The sequence below is a fragment of the Oncorhynchus gorbuscha genome, linkage group LG07, assembly GCF_021184085.1.
Source record: "Oncorhynchus gorbuscha isolate QuinsamMale2020 ecotype Even-year linkage group LG07, OgorEven_v1.0, whole genome shotgun sequence".
In the NCBI taxonomy this organism is placed as follows: domain Eukaryota; kingdom Metazoa; phylum Chordata; class Actinopteri; order Salmoniformes; family Salmonidae; genus Oncorhynchus; species Oncorhynchus gorbuscha.
The window spans coordinates 67,165,423-67,179,062 of NC_060179.1; the positions used below are offsets into that span (position 1 = coordinate 67,165,423).

The window sequence follows — 13,640 nt, forward strand, 5'->3', positions numbered from 1 at the left end:
AGAACAACCCAGACCACAACAAAAACCATAGCCGAGAAAACAAATTGCTTTATTAAGAAACAATATGCTACACTGAACAAAAATAGGACGGCAACATGTAAAGTGTTGATCCCATGTTTCATGAGCTGAAATAAAAGATCCCAACATTTTTCCATATGCACAAAAAGCTTTGTCGTGCACACGTTTGTTTACATCCCTGTTGGCAGCATTTCTCCGTTGCCAAGATAATCCATCCACTTGACAGGTGTAGCATATCAAGAAGTTGATAAAACATCATAATCATTACACAGGTGCACCTTGTGATGGGGACAATAAAAGGCAACTAAAAATGTGCAGTTTTGTCACACAACACCACAATTGTCTCAAGTTTTGAGGGAGCGTGCAATTGGCATGCTGACTGCAGGAATGTCCACCAGAGCTGTTGCCAGATAATATTCATTTATTTACCATAAGCCACCTCCAACATCATTTTAGAGAATTTGGCAGGAGGTCCTCACAACAGCAGACCATGTGTAAACACGCCAGCCCAGGACCTCCACATCCAGTTTCTTTACCTGCAGGATCGTTTGAGACCAGCCATCCAGACAGCTGATGAAACTGTGGATTTGCAGAACCATAGAATTTCTGCACAATCTGTCAGGAACCATCTCAGGGAAGCTCATCTGTGTGCTCGTCGTCCTCACCAGGGTCTTGACCTCCTGAAGTTTGGCATTGTAACCCAATTCAGTGGGAAAATCCTCACCTTCGATAGCCACTGGGACGATGGAGAAGTGTGCTCGTCACAGAAGAATCCCAGTTTTAACTGTACCGGGAAGAAGGCAGATAGCATCTACGGTGTCTTGTGGCTGAGCGGTTTGCTGATGTCAACATTGTGAACAGAGTGCCCCATGGTGGCTGTGGGGTTATAGTATGGACAGGCATAAGTTACGGACAACGAACAAATTGCATTTGATCGATGTCAATTTGAATGCACAGAAATACCATGACAAGCTCCTAAGGCCCATTGTCGTGCCATTCATCCACCGCCATCACTTCATGTTTCAGCATGATAAAGCACGACCCCATGTTGCAAGGATCTGTACACAATTCCTGGAAGCTGAAAATGTCCCAGTTCTTCCAGGGCCTGCATACTCACCAGACATGTCACAGATTGAGCATGTTTGGGATGCTCTAGTTCGACGTGTTCAGTTCCTGTCAATATCCAGCAACTACAGCCACTGAAGAAGAGTGGGACAACATTCCACAATCAACAGCCTGATCAAATCTATGCGAAGGAGATGTGTTGCACTGCATGAGGCAAATGGTGGTCACACCAGATACTGACTAGTTTTCTGATCCCTGCTCCTACTTCTAAGGTATCTGTGACCAACATATCTGTTCCCAGTCATGTGAAATCCATAGATGATAATGAATTTATTTCAATTGACTGATTTTTTAAAACTGTAACTCTGTAAAATCTAATAAATTATTGCATGTTGCTTTATATTTTTGTTCAGTGTAGTTATGAACCGCATATAATCAATGGTTGAATGGTTGTTCCAACCCCAAATGCACATGTCTCAGTTGAGTTGTGCACTACAAGTAAGCAAATGCACGCTAGCATCAGACAATTTACCAGGTCCGGCATATTTCCTGCTTTCTTGTCATTATTATAATCAACATTTGTACTGACTGATTAAAATGGTGTGGAGTTACTTTTCAGTGTTCAGAAGTCGCCATCCACAAGTAAAGTAGTTAGGGGGTGCGGGTCGTGGGCGTGAGCCAGGTGCCCCGCTCTTTCCGACAGTCAACTCAAATTAAGCATGGAGTAGTAGTAGGTAAGCACGTGTAGTAATGAGTAGGATTCTGTGTTCACGTGCTAAATGGATTACTTTTGATTAAAACACTTTATCTTCCGTCCATCCCCACCTTCATAGCCCGGTGTACCCTGGGCCAGATTAATCGAACCCACTCTCTGCTTGCTTAAATTGTGCGCCATTGCTACGCATTCCAAATAAAATTGCATGCCTGCTAACTTAGCTACATTATTACATGAGTCAGTTTTCAGAAAATCAACTGTTTTAGACTATTTTATTTCAATCAAGTGTGAGAAACAAACATTCAATCAGTATAGAGTGAATAAACCAAATCATTTTGGAACCGACGCTTCCAGACTCCATTTAAAATGGTCTGTCTAACTACATTTTATTAGAACAGGATTTGTAGTGTAATCATTAGTTATCCGTCTATAGATCTGAAGAGTGTGGGTTTGCCTCCCGGAGGATACATTTGGACCATTCATTTGTTTATAGTTTTGACAGCCCATTCCCTTTAATTTATTAAGTGGCAATTAAAACAGCCTTTGGGTTCGTGGAGTGGCAGGCAAGTGTCAGTGAGTGTGGTGGTGTGTACTACTGCATGCGTTTTTCTAGAACGGAGGAGAGACCTGCTCTCAGACTCTAAAGGAAGAGGTCGTTGCCCTCATCTCTGAAATGCACATTACACGCTATCCCTACAGTACTGCCCAAGGACACAGTGCTTTATGGCAGAGTGGTGGATTGTGGGCATGCGCCTGTCAAGGAGAAATGCAAGCTGGCCCATGTAGAGCTGACAAACGACTTCAAAAAATTCAAATGGACACAGTACACATGGTACTTCGGACAATACTTAAAATATGTTTTGTTCCAAATTTGTGAGTGTTCACATCTGTTTTCATATTAATACAACCCTTTATAAATGTGGGAATGTATGGGCTTTTACTGGAGTTGGACAGCGGTGTACAGAATTACTGAACATTTGTAGCTAAAGGATTTATAGCACCTATCCAATGCCAGATATGTAAATCATTTTTCTTAAGAGAGTTTTGTACTTTTATTTTACAGGTGTTTCACAGCAGTATTTGTATCAGGAGTTACCAAAATTGCTCTTGAAGTTACACAGGGTTATGCATGTTTTTTTTTTTCAAGCCTAGTACCACACCTGATTCTACTACTCAGCTGTTCATCAAGACCATAGGTGTTTATAATGACCAAAATCGGGTGTATTTTCCAGGACCTTGCTCAATTGTTTTAAGAGAGATTAGGGAATAAAATCCAGTTTACTACATATTTACTTAAGTGGGTTTCTGGTTTTTCACTTCCCTCTGGAAAATCAACTGTTAATATTAAATACACTGCTCAAAAATGTAACTCCAAGTCAATCACACTTCTGTGAAATCAAACTGTCCACTTAGGAAGCAACACTGATTGACAATACATTTCACATGCTGTTGTGCAAATGGAATAGACAACAGGTGGAAATTATAGGCAATTAGCACGACACCCCCAATAAAAGGAGTGGTTCTGCAGGTGATAACCACAGACCACTTCTCAGTTCATATGCTTCCTGGCTGATGTTTTGCTCACTTTTGAATGCTGGTGGTGTTTTCACTCTAGTGGTAGCATGAGCCGGAGTCTACAACCCACACAAGTGGCTCAAGTAGTGCAGCTCATCCAGGATGGAACATCAATGTGAGCTGTGGCAAGAAGGTTTGCTGTGTCTGTCAGCGTAGTGTCCAGAGCATGGAGGCGCTACCAGGAGACAGGCCAGTACATCACGAGACGTGGAGGAGGCCATAGGAGGGCAACAACCCAGCAGCAGGACCGCTAACTCCGCCTTTGTGCAAGGAGGAGCAGGAGGAGCACTGCCAGAGCCCTGCAAAATGACCTCCAGGTCTGGGAGATCCCTCAGGAGACCATCCGCCACCTCACCAGGAGCATGCCCAGGCGTTGTAGGGAGGTCATACAGGCACGTGGAGGCCACACACACACTACTGAGCCTCATTTTGACTTGTTTTAAGGACATTACATCAAAGTTGGATCCGCCTGTAGTGTGCTTTTCCACTTTAATTTTGAGTGTGACTCCAAATCCAGACCTCCATAGGTTGATATAATTAGATTTCCATTGATAATTTGTGTGATTTTGTTGTCAGCACATTCAACTATGTAAAGAAAAAAGTATTTAATAAGAATATTTAATTCATTCAGATCTAGGATGTTATTTTAGTGTTCCCTTTTTTTCTTTGAGCAGTGTAAATACCTGTTGCCATTGTTTACTTTTACTGTTTCCATAAAAAACATGGAAATTAAAACCAAAAAAACAATCTTTTAAGTGAGAGGTAAGCATTGGTCTGAAGCTGAAAAAGAAAGGAAATTCAAATGAGCACAATACCTAATCCACCCATGCTCTACCAAGGTTTTACCAACACACAGCTTTGACCTACTACAGTAACTATGTTGGTATTGTACTTCAAACTACAGTGTAGGCAGAGTACTTAGGATTCAAACCTTCTCAAACAGCCTAATTCATACTCTTCAGATGGACAATGGACTTTACGGTGTCCTGCTATTAAAATCAAGCCGCTCAAATTATAATATATATATATAAATATAATTTGGCTCTATATATTTTTAGATATTGTAAACGTGTATCTTTATTACAAAAATGAATACAAGTACAAACAACTAAGCTACATATTATTTTTACAAAAGTAATGAACTGTCCATTGATCAGCAAAGCAATTAATTAAACAGGACCATGTTTGAAACACAAGTGGTTCTGAGCTCATGTCAATATAAAAACAGGTAAGCTAACAGTTATGTTGGGCACCGTACTGACCAAAAAAGGATGTTATTATATAATGCACCACATTACTACAAGACAAAAAAGCTCAATCAAGTCTGATGGTCTTTTAAGTATAAAAGCTGGTAATACACCGATATGACATTTTTGACTGATATCGATATCTGATATTTTCCTTGCCCCCCAAAAAACTTTACCGATATACCTTTTTTGCAGCCTTTTAAGCATTCTGTACAGTTAAATAGTTACACACATGGACGCAGCTGTCTAAGGCACTGTGAGGCAGTGCAAGAGGCGTCACTACAGTTCCTGGTTCGAATCCAGCCTCGATCACATCCGGCCGTCATAGGGCGGTGCACAATTGGCCCAGCGTCGTCCGGGTTTGGCCGTCATTGTAAATAAGAATTTGTTCTTAACGGACTTGCCTAGTTAAATAAAAGGGGCACACACACACAAATTATTTTGTTGGCATTTACGCATGTCCCCATTACCAGTAAAACATAATCAAAACCCATTTCTTTCACATACTTGCTGTGCTGTTTTGTTGATCATTTCTTCAGTCGTTTCATTCTCAACCAGGATTTATTTCTATGGAACGCCGTTTGAGTCTTTGCGTGACAAAAAAAAGATGCACGTCAAATAACACTATTTGAAGTGTCAAATAAGCTTGTTAAACTATCACTCGTATTTCATGTGTCACAACGATTCATCGCTATGATGCTGGTAAGTTGTCTCGCGTACTTAGTGCTGGTCATTAAAAAAACGTTAGCTAGCTCATGGATGCAAACAATGTTCTTCCCCCCAAAAAAATTCAAAACAACAATCTGTTTCAGTAGCTATAGTTAGCTAGCTGACTATGTAGCAATCTAAAATAGCCCTAATTTTTAAGGAAGTTCTTATTTAATGGTGGTCGGACGCATCTATGTGAAGCTAGCCACAATAAGGATAGCCTAAGGTTACTTTTATTTTGAAGGCAAACCGCAAATTCCACTATGAGGCCACCATGGGAAGAGGTGACAGCGCTCTCACTCGCGACCAAAGGGTTGTGGTCGAAGTTTGAGAGACTGCGGCTGGCTGATAGCGTGCTACAGCGGGCATGGAAGGAGTCAGCTACGGGAGAGGAGAGGTGGCAGGTGGTGGTCCCAAAAGCATTGCGGGAGGCTGTGCTCCAGAGTACTCATGGGGGAGTGGGGACTGGACACTTTGGGGTCACAAAAACACTGTGCCGTCTCCGTCAGGGCTTCTACTGGGGGCAGCACAAGAGGGATGTGGAGGACTTTTGTCGTCGCTGTGACAACTGCACAGCGAGAAAGGGCCCCCCAGGCCGCTCTCATGCTCAGCTACAACAGTTCCCAGTGGGGGCTCCCATGGAGAGGGTGGGAGTGGATGTAGTTGGGCCGTTCCCCACCACAGACAGTGGAAACCGCTGGGTGCTCACGGCCATGGACTATTTCACAAAATGGCCCGAGGCCTATGCTCTGCCTGACCAGGAGGCAGAGACCATCGTCGACGCCCTGACAGCGGGAATGTTCAGCAGGTTTGGAGCTGCAGAGTCCATCCACAGCGACCAAGGCAGAAACTTTGAGTCCCGTGTGTTCGCCACCATGTGTGAGAGGCTGGGTATGCACAAGACCCGCACTACTCCTCTCCATCCTCAAAGTGATGGCCTTGTGGAGCGCTTCAACAAAACGCTTGGACAGCAGCTGGCCATCGTCTCTTCCAAACACCAGCGTGACTGGGACAAGCACCTACCTGCCTATGGTCCTCATGGCATGCCGCTCCGCTGTCCAAGACTCCACCTCCTGCACGCCTGCCCTCCTCATGCTGGGGAGAGAGATCCGCACCCCTGCGGAGATGGCGTTTGGTCGGCCCCTGGATAGCCCTCATGTTCCTCCGGGGCCGGAGTATGCCCGGAGACTCCAGGACCGCCTGGAGACAGCCCACACCTTCACCAGAGAGCAGCTGGTGAATGCAGGTGTGAGGCAGAAAAGGAACTATGACGTGCACACCCGGGGAAGGCACTTTGTGGCTGGGGAGCTGGTCTGGGTCTACAGCCCCCTAAGGAAAAAAGGCAGATGCCCCAAGTTGGACAGTCACTGGGTGGGACCCTGCAGTGTCCTGGAGAGGGTAGGAGAGGTTGTGTACCGGGTGCAGCTTCCTCCCAGGGGGAGAAAGGTGGCACTGCACCGGGACAGGTTAGCCCCATACAGAGGGGCCTCTTCTCCCCAAACCCCAGGAACCCCCACAATTCCCCTCTCTGGCAATGACATTCTCCAGGCACCCACCCTCAGGTGCCGCAGACAAGGCTCCAGACAGCCCACTCCCCCTGTCTCCCCCCATGTGTCACCGCGTGGTTCCCCAGAGCCACGGACTGTATTACCCGTTCCCGCTTCCTTGTCCCCCATATCCCTGCCTTCATCCCCTGGTTCCCAGAGGGGCACTCTGCGACCATCACGGCCACGCAGGCAAAGGAGACCTCCGGGTCGCTTCAGAGACTTTGTTTGTTCCCTCGGGGACAAGGGACTTTGTGGTGGGGGGGCTGTGTAGCGACCCGCACAGACAGCTGTGTGTTATGTGTTAGGCTAGGAGGTGGTTGTGTTGTACTGACCAGTACCCGGTGTTCGCGGGGTCCAACATGTCAATCAACCTGCTATCTGCCAATCACGGGAATGCCTGGAATGTTCTGATGCCGGGCATCCTGGTGGTTGGCGGAGTGGCGTGGAGGGGGGTTGGGCAGGGGGGTGGAGCATTGGAAGTTAAGACCAGGTTCAGCCTTTGTTCTCTCTCTCTTACGTCTGGGCTTCACAAGAGAAGGTCACGATTGGCTTGTGGGTTATCTGTCATCTATTTGGCGTGTGCTACGGCCCAAACAGTAGCCTGTGTAAAGTTGGTTTAATAAACCGTCAATTCGCAAACTCAAGCCTGTCTGGACAATTGTTCATTTATGATCTAGTCAGGTCATTACAGTATGTATGTCGTGAAGCTAATAGCAGTGGCGCTATTACTATGCAACTCCAGTAGAGCAACATCTGAAAAAGAGCTCACTTGGTAGTGTGTACTGGTGCTCGACCAGTCGGCGAAAGCCAACATCACCCACGACAGAGAACGTTTGATTGTCAAGGGAAATGAATACCATTATCTTGTCTTTAATAGATTTCGCCTTTCAGTTGTCTCGCTGGATTTTTTTTACTCTTTCAAATGACTGCTCGACTTGTTTGACTGCTCGATTCACACAGCAGGCTAGGTTAGGGATGCTGTGTTGCAAGTGTAGAGCATAATTTTACCTGGTGTCATTACGTCATGTACATTCGTTATATAGGTATACACGGCAGCTTTGACATCGGTTTTTAACATTGGCATTAAAATAGACATTGGGCCAATATCGATGTTGGCATTTTTAGCTATTATCGGCCAATTTCGATATGTTTACCGATATATCGTACATCCCTAATAAAAGCAAAGCTTGATTTAATTTAATACATTTTTTTATCACAAAAAAAGTAGTGTAATGGGATGTCTTACTGTGGTGTGTGAAGAATCCAATACTTTACCTTGTGTGAGGTAAAAATCACATTGTTGTCAAAGCACCTCCTCTAAGAGTATGAATTAGGCTGTTTGAGAAGGTTTGAATACTAAGCAACCTGCCTACACATAGTTTGAAGAACAATACCAACTGTAGTAGATCAAAGCTGTGTGCTAGAAAACCTTGGTAGAGTATGGGTGGAATAAGCATTGTGGCGCTCCTGAATATCCTTTTTAAGCTTCAGACAAATGCCTTCACCCATTTATACAGTTTGTTTTTTATAGAAAAAAAGGAGATGCACAGACAGACAGACAGAAAGAGATGTGCAGACAGAAAGAGATGCACAGACAGAAAGAGATGCGCAGACAGACAGACAGACAGACAGACAGAGATGCGCAGACAGACAGACAGACAGACAAGAGATGCGCAGACAGACAGAGATGCGCCGACAGACAGAGATGCGCCGACAGAAAGAGATGCGCCGACAGAAAGAGATGCGCCGACAGAAAGAGATGCACCGACAGAAAGAGATGCACCGACAGAAAGAGATGCGCCGACAGAAAGAGATGCGCCGACAGAAAGAGATGCGCAGACAGACAGACAGAAAGAGATGCGCAGACAGAAAGAGATGCGCCGACAGACAGAGATGCGCAGACAGACAGACAGAAAGAGATGCGCAGACAGAAAGAGATGCGCAGACAGAAAGAGATGCGCAGACAGACAGACAGACAGAAAGAGATGCGCAGACAGACAGACAGACAGAAAGAGATGCGCAGACAGACAGACAGACAGAGATGCGCAGACAGACAGACAGACAGAGATGCGCAGACAGACAGACAGAAAGAGATGCGCAGACAGACAGAAAGAGATGCGCAGACAGACAGACAGAAAGAGATGCGCAGACAGACAGAAAGAGATGCGCAGACAGACAGAAAGAGATGCGCAGACAGACAGAAAGAGATGCGCAGACAGACAGAAAGAGATGCGCAGACAGACAGAAAGAGATGCGCAGACAGAAAGAGATGCGCAGACAGACAGACAGAAAGAGATGCGCAGACAGAAAGAGATGCGCCGACAGACAGAGATGCGCAGACAGACAGACAGACAGAAAGAGATGCGCAGACAGACAGACAGACAGACAGACAGACAGACAAGAGATGCGCAGACAGACAGAGATGCGCCGACAGAAAGAGATGCGCCGACAGACAGAGATGCGCCGACAGACAGAGATGCGCAGACAGACAGAAAGAGATGCGCAGACAGACAGAAAGAGATGCGCAGACAGACAGAAAGAGATGCGCAGACAGACAGAAAGAGATGCGCAGACAGACAGAAAGAGATGCGCAGACAGACAGAAAGAGATGCGCAGACAGACAGAAAGAGATGCGCAGACAGACAGAAAGAGATGCGCAGACAGACAGAAAGAGATGCGCAGACAGACAGAAAGAGATGCGCAGGCAGACAGAAAGAGATGCACAGACAGAAAGAGATGCGCAGACAGAAAGAGATGCGCAGACAGAAAGAGATGCGCAGACAGAAAGAGATGCGCAGACAGAAAGAGATGCGCAGACAGAAAGAGATGCGCAGACAGAAAGAGATGCGCAGACACAAAGAGACAGACAGAAAGAGATGCGCAGACAGAAAGAGAAGACACAAAGAGATGCACAGACAGAAAGAGATGCGCAGACAGAAAGAGATGCGCAGACAGAAAGAGATGCGCAGACAGAAAGAGATGCGCAGACAGACAGACAGAAAGAGATGCGCAGACAGACAGACAGACAGAAAGAGATGCGCAGACAGACAGAGATGCGCAGACAGAAAGAGATGCGCAGACAGACAGACAGACAGACAGAGATGCGCAGACAGACAGACAGACAGAAAGAGATGCGCAGACAGACAGAAAGAGATGCGCAGACAGACAGACAGAAAGAGATGCGCAGACAGACAGACAGAAAGAGATGCGCAGACAGACAGAAAGAGATGCGCAGACAGACAGAAAGAGATGCGCAGACAGACAGAAAGAGATGCGCAGACAGACAGAAAGAGATGCGCAGACAGACAGAAAGAGATGCGCAGACAGAAAGAGATGCGCAGACAGAAAGAGATGCGCAGACAGACAGACAGAAAGAGATGCGCAGACAGAAAGAGATGCGCCGACAGACAGAGATGCGCAGACAGACAGACAGACAGAAAGAGATGCGCAGACAGACAGACAGACAGACAGACAGACAAGAGATGCGCAGACAGACAGAGATGCGCCGACAGAAAGAGATGCGCCGACAGACAGAGATGCGCAGACAGACAGAAAGAGATGCGCAGACAGACAGAAAGAGATGCGCAGACAGACAGAAAGAGATGCGCAGACAGACAGAAAGAGATGCGCAGACAGACAGAAAGAGATGCGCAGACAGACAGAAAGAGATGCGCAGACAGACAGAAAGAGATGCGCAGACAGACAGAAAGAGATGCGCAGACAGAAAGAGATGCGCAGACAGAAAGAGATGCGCAGACAGAAAGAGATGCGCAGACAGAAAGAGATGCGCAGACACAAAGAGATGCGCAGACAGAAAGAGATGCGCAGACAGAAAGAGATGCGCAGACACAAAGAGATGCACAGACAGAAAGAGATGCGCAGACAGAAAGAGATGCGCAGACAGAAAGAGATGCGCAGACAGACAGACAGAAAGAGATGCGCAGACAGACAGACAGACAGAAAGAGATGCGCAGACAGACAGAGATGCGCAGACAGAAAGAGATGCGCAGACAGACAGAGATGCGCAGACAGAAAGAGATGCGCAGACAGACAGACAGACAGACAGACAGAGATGCGCAGACAGACAGACAGACAGAAAGAGATGCAGACAGACAGAGACAGACAGAAAGAGATGCGCAGACAGAAAGAGACAGACAGAAAGAGATGCGACAGAAAGAGACAGACAGAAAGAATGCGCCGACAGAAAGAGAGACAGAAAGAGATGCGCCGACAGAAAGAGACAGACAGAAAGAGATGCGCAGACAGAAAGAGCGCAGACAGACAGACAGAAAGAGATGCGCAGACAGACAGACAGAAAGAGATGCGCAGACAGAAAGAGATGCGCAGACAGACAGAGATGCGCAGACAGAAAGAGATGCGCAGACAGAAAGAGATGCGCAGACAGACAGACAGAAAGAGATGCGCAGACAGAAAGAGATGCGCAGACAGAAAGAGATGCGCAGACAGAAAGAGACAGACAGAAAGAGATGCGCAGACAGACAGACAGACAGAGAGACAGACAGAAAGAGATGCGCAGACAGACAGAGATGCGCAGACAGAAAGAGATGCGCAGACAGACAGAAAGAGATGCGCAGACAGACAGACAGAGATGCGCAGACAGACAGAAAGAGATGCAGACAGACAGACAGAAAGAGATGCGCAGACAGACAGAAAGACAGATGCGCGACAGACAGACAGACAAAGAGATGCGACAGACAGACAGAAAGAGATGCGCAGACAGACAGATGCGCAGACAGACAGAGAGCAGACAGAAAGAGATGCAGACAGACAGACAGAAAGAGATGCGCAGACAGACAGACAGAAAGATGCGCAGACAGACAGAAAGAGATGCAGACAGACAGACAGAAAGAGATGCGCAGACAGACAGAAAGAGATGCGCAGACAGACAGAAAGAGATGCGCAGACAGACAGAAAGAGATGCGCAGACAGACAGAAAGAGATGCGCAGACAGAAAGAGATGCGCAGACAGAAAGAGATGCGCAGACAGAAAGAGATGCGCAGACACAAAGAGATGCACAGACAGAAAGAGATGCGCAGACAGAAAGAGATGCGCAGACAGAAAGAGATGCGCAGACAGACAGACAGAAAGAGATGCGCAGACAGACAGACAGACAGAAAGAGATGCGCAGACAGACAGAGATGCGCAGACAGAAAGAGATGCGCAGACAGACAGAGATGCGCAGACAGAAAGAGATGCGCAGACAGACAGACAGACAGACAGAGATGCGCAGACAGACAGACAGACAGAAAGAGATGCGCAGACAGAAAGAGATGCGCAGACAGAAAGAGATGCGCCGACAGAAAGAGATGCGCCGACAGAAAGAGATGCGCCGACAGAAAGAGATGCGCCGACAGAAAGAGATGCGCCGACAGAAAGAGATGCGCCGACAGAAAGAGATGCGCCGACAGAAAGAGATGCGCCGACAGAAAGAGATGCGCAGACAGAAAGAGATGCGCAGACAGAAAGAGATGCGCAGACAGAAAGAGATGCGCAGACAGAAAGAGATGCGCAGACAGACAGACAGAAAGAGATGCGCAGGCAGACAGAGATGCGCAGACAGACAGAGATGCGCCGACAGAAAGAGATGCGCCGACAGAAAGAGATGCGCAGACAGACAGACAGAAAGAGATGCGCAGACAGAAAGAGATGCGCAGACAGAAAGAGATGCGCAGACAGAAAGAGATGCGCAGACAGAAAGAGATGCGCAGACAGAAAGAGATGCGCAGACAGAAAGAGATGCGCAGACAGAAAGAGATGCGCAGACAGACAGACAGAAAGAGATGCGCAGACAGACAGACAGAGATGCGCAGACAGACAGACAGAAAGAGATGCGCAGACAGACAGACAGAAAGAGATGCGCAGACAGACAGAGATGCGCCGACAGACAGAGATGCGCCGACAGAAAGACAGAAAGAGATGCGCAGACAGACAGAGATGCGCCGACAGAAAGAGATGCGCCGACAGAAAGAGATGCGCAGACAGACAGAGATGCGCAGACAGACAGACAGAAAGAGATGCGCAGACAGACAGAGATGCGCCGACAGACAGAGATGCGCCGACAGAAAGACAGAAAGAGATGCGCAGACAGACAGAGATGCGCCGACAGAAAGAGATGCGCAGACAGAAAGAGATGCGCAGACAGAAAGAGATGCGCAGACAGACAGACAGACAGACAGAGATGCGCAGACAGAGAGATGCGCCAACAGAAAGAGATGCGCAGACAGAAAGAGATGCGCCGACAGAAAGAGATGCGCCGACAGAAAGAGATGCGCAGACAGACAGAAAGAGATGCGCAGACAGAAAGAGATGCGCAGACAGAAAGAGATGCGCAGACAGAAAGAGATGCGCAGACAGAAAGAGATGCGCAGACAGAAAGAGATGCGCAGACAGAAAGAGATGCGCAGACAGAAAGAGATGCGCAGACAGAAAGAGATGCGCAGACAGAAAGAGATGCGCAGACAGAAAGAGATGCGCAGACAGAAAGAGATGCGCAGACAGACAGACAGAAAGAGATGCGCAGACAGACAGACAGAAAGAGATGCGCAGACAGACAGACAGAAAGAGATGCGCAGACAGACAGACAGAAAGAGATGCGCAGACAGAAAGAGATGCGCAGACAGAAAGAGATGCGCAGATAGAAAGAGATGCGCAGATAGAAAGAGATGCGCAGACAGAAAGAGATGCGCAGACAGACAGACAGAAAGAGATGCGCAGACAGACAGACAGAAAGAGATGCGCAGACA

At 47.1% G+C, this 13,640-nt stretch overlaps 1 protein-coding gene across 1 annotated transcript in view; it reads right to left on the reverse strand.

Moving 5' to 3' along the window:
• LOC124040262 (piggyBac transposable element-derived protein 5-like) overlaps positions 1-13,640 on the reverse strand; it is a 41,245-nt gene that overhangs the window by 13,473 nt on the left and 14,132 nt on the right. The window lies entirely within an intron of this gene.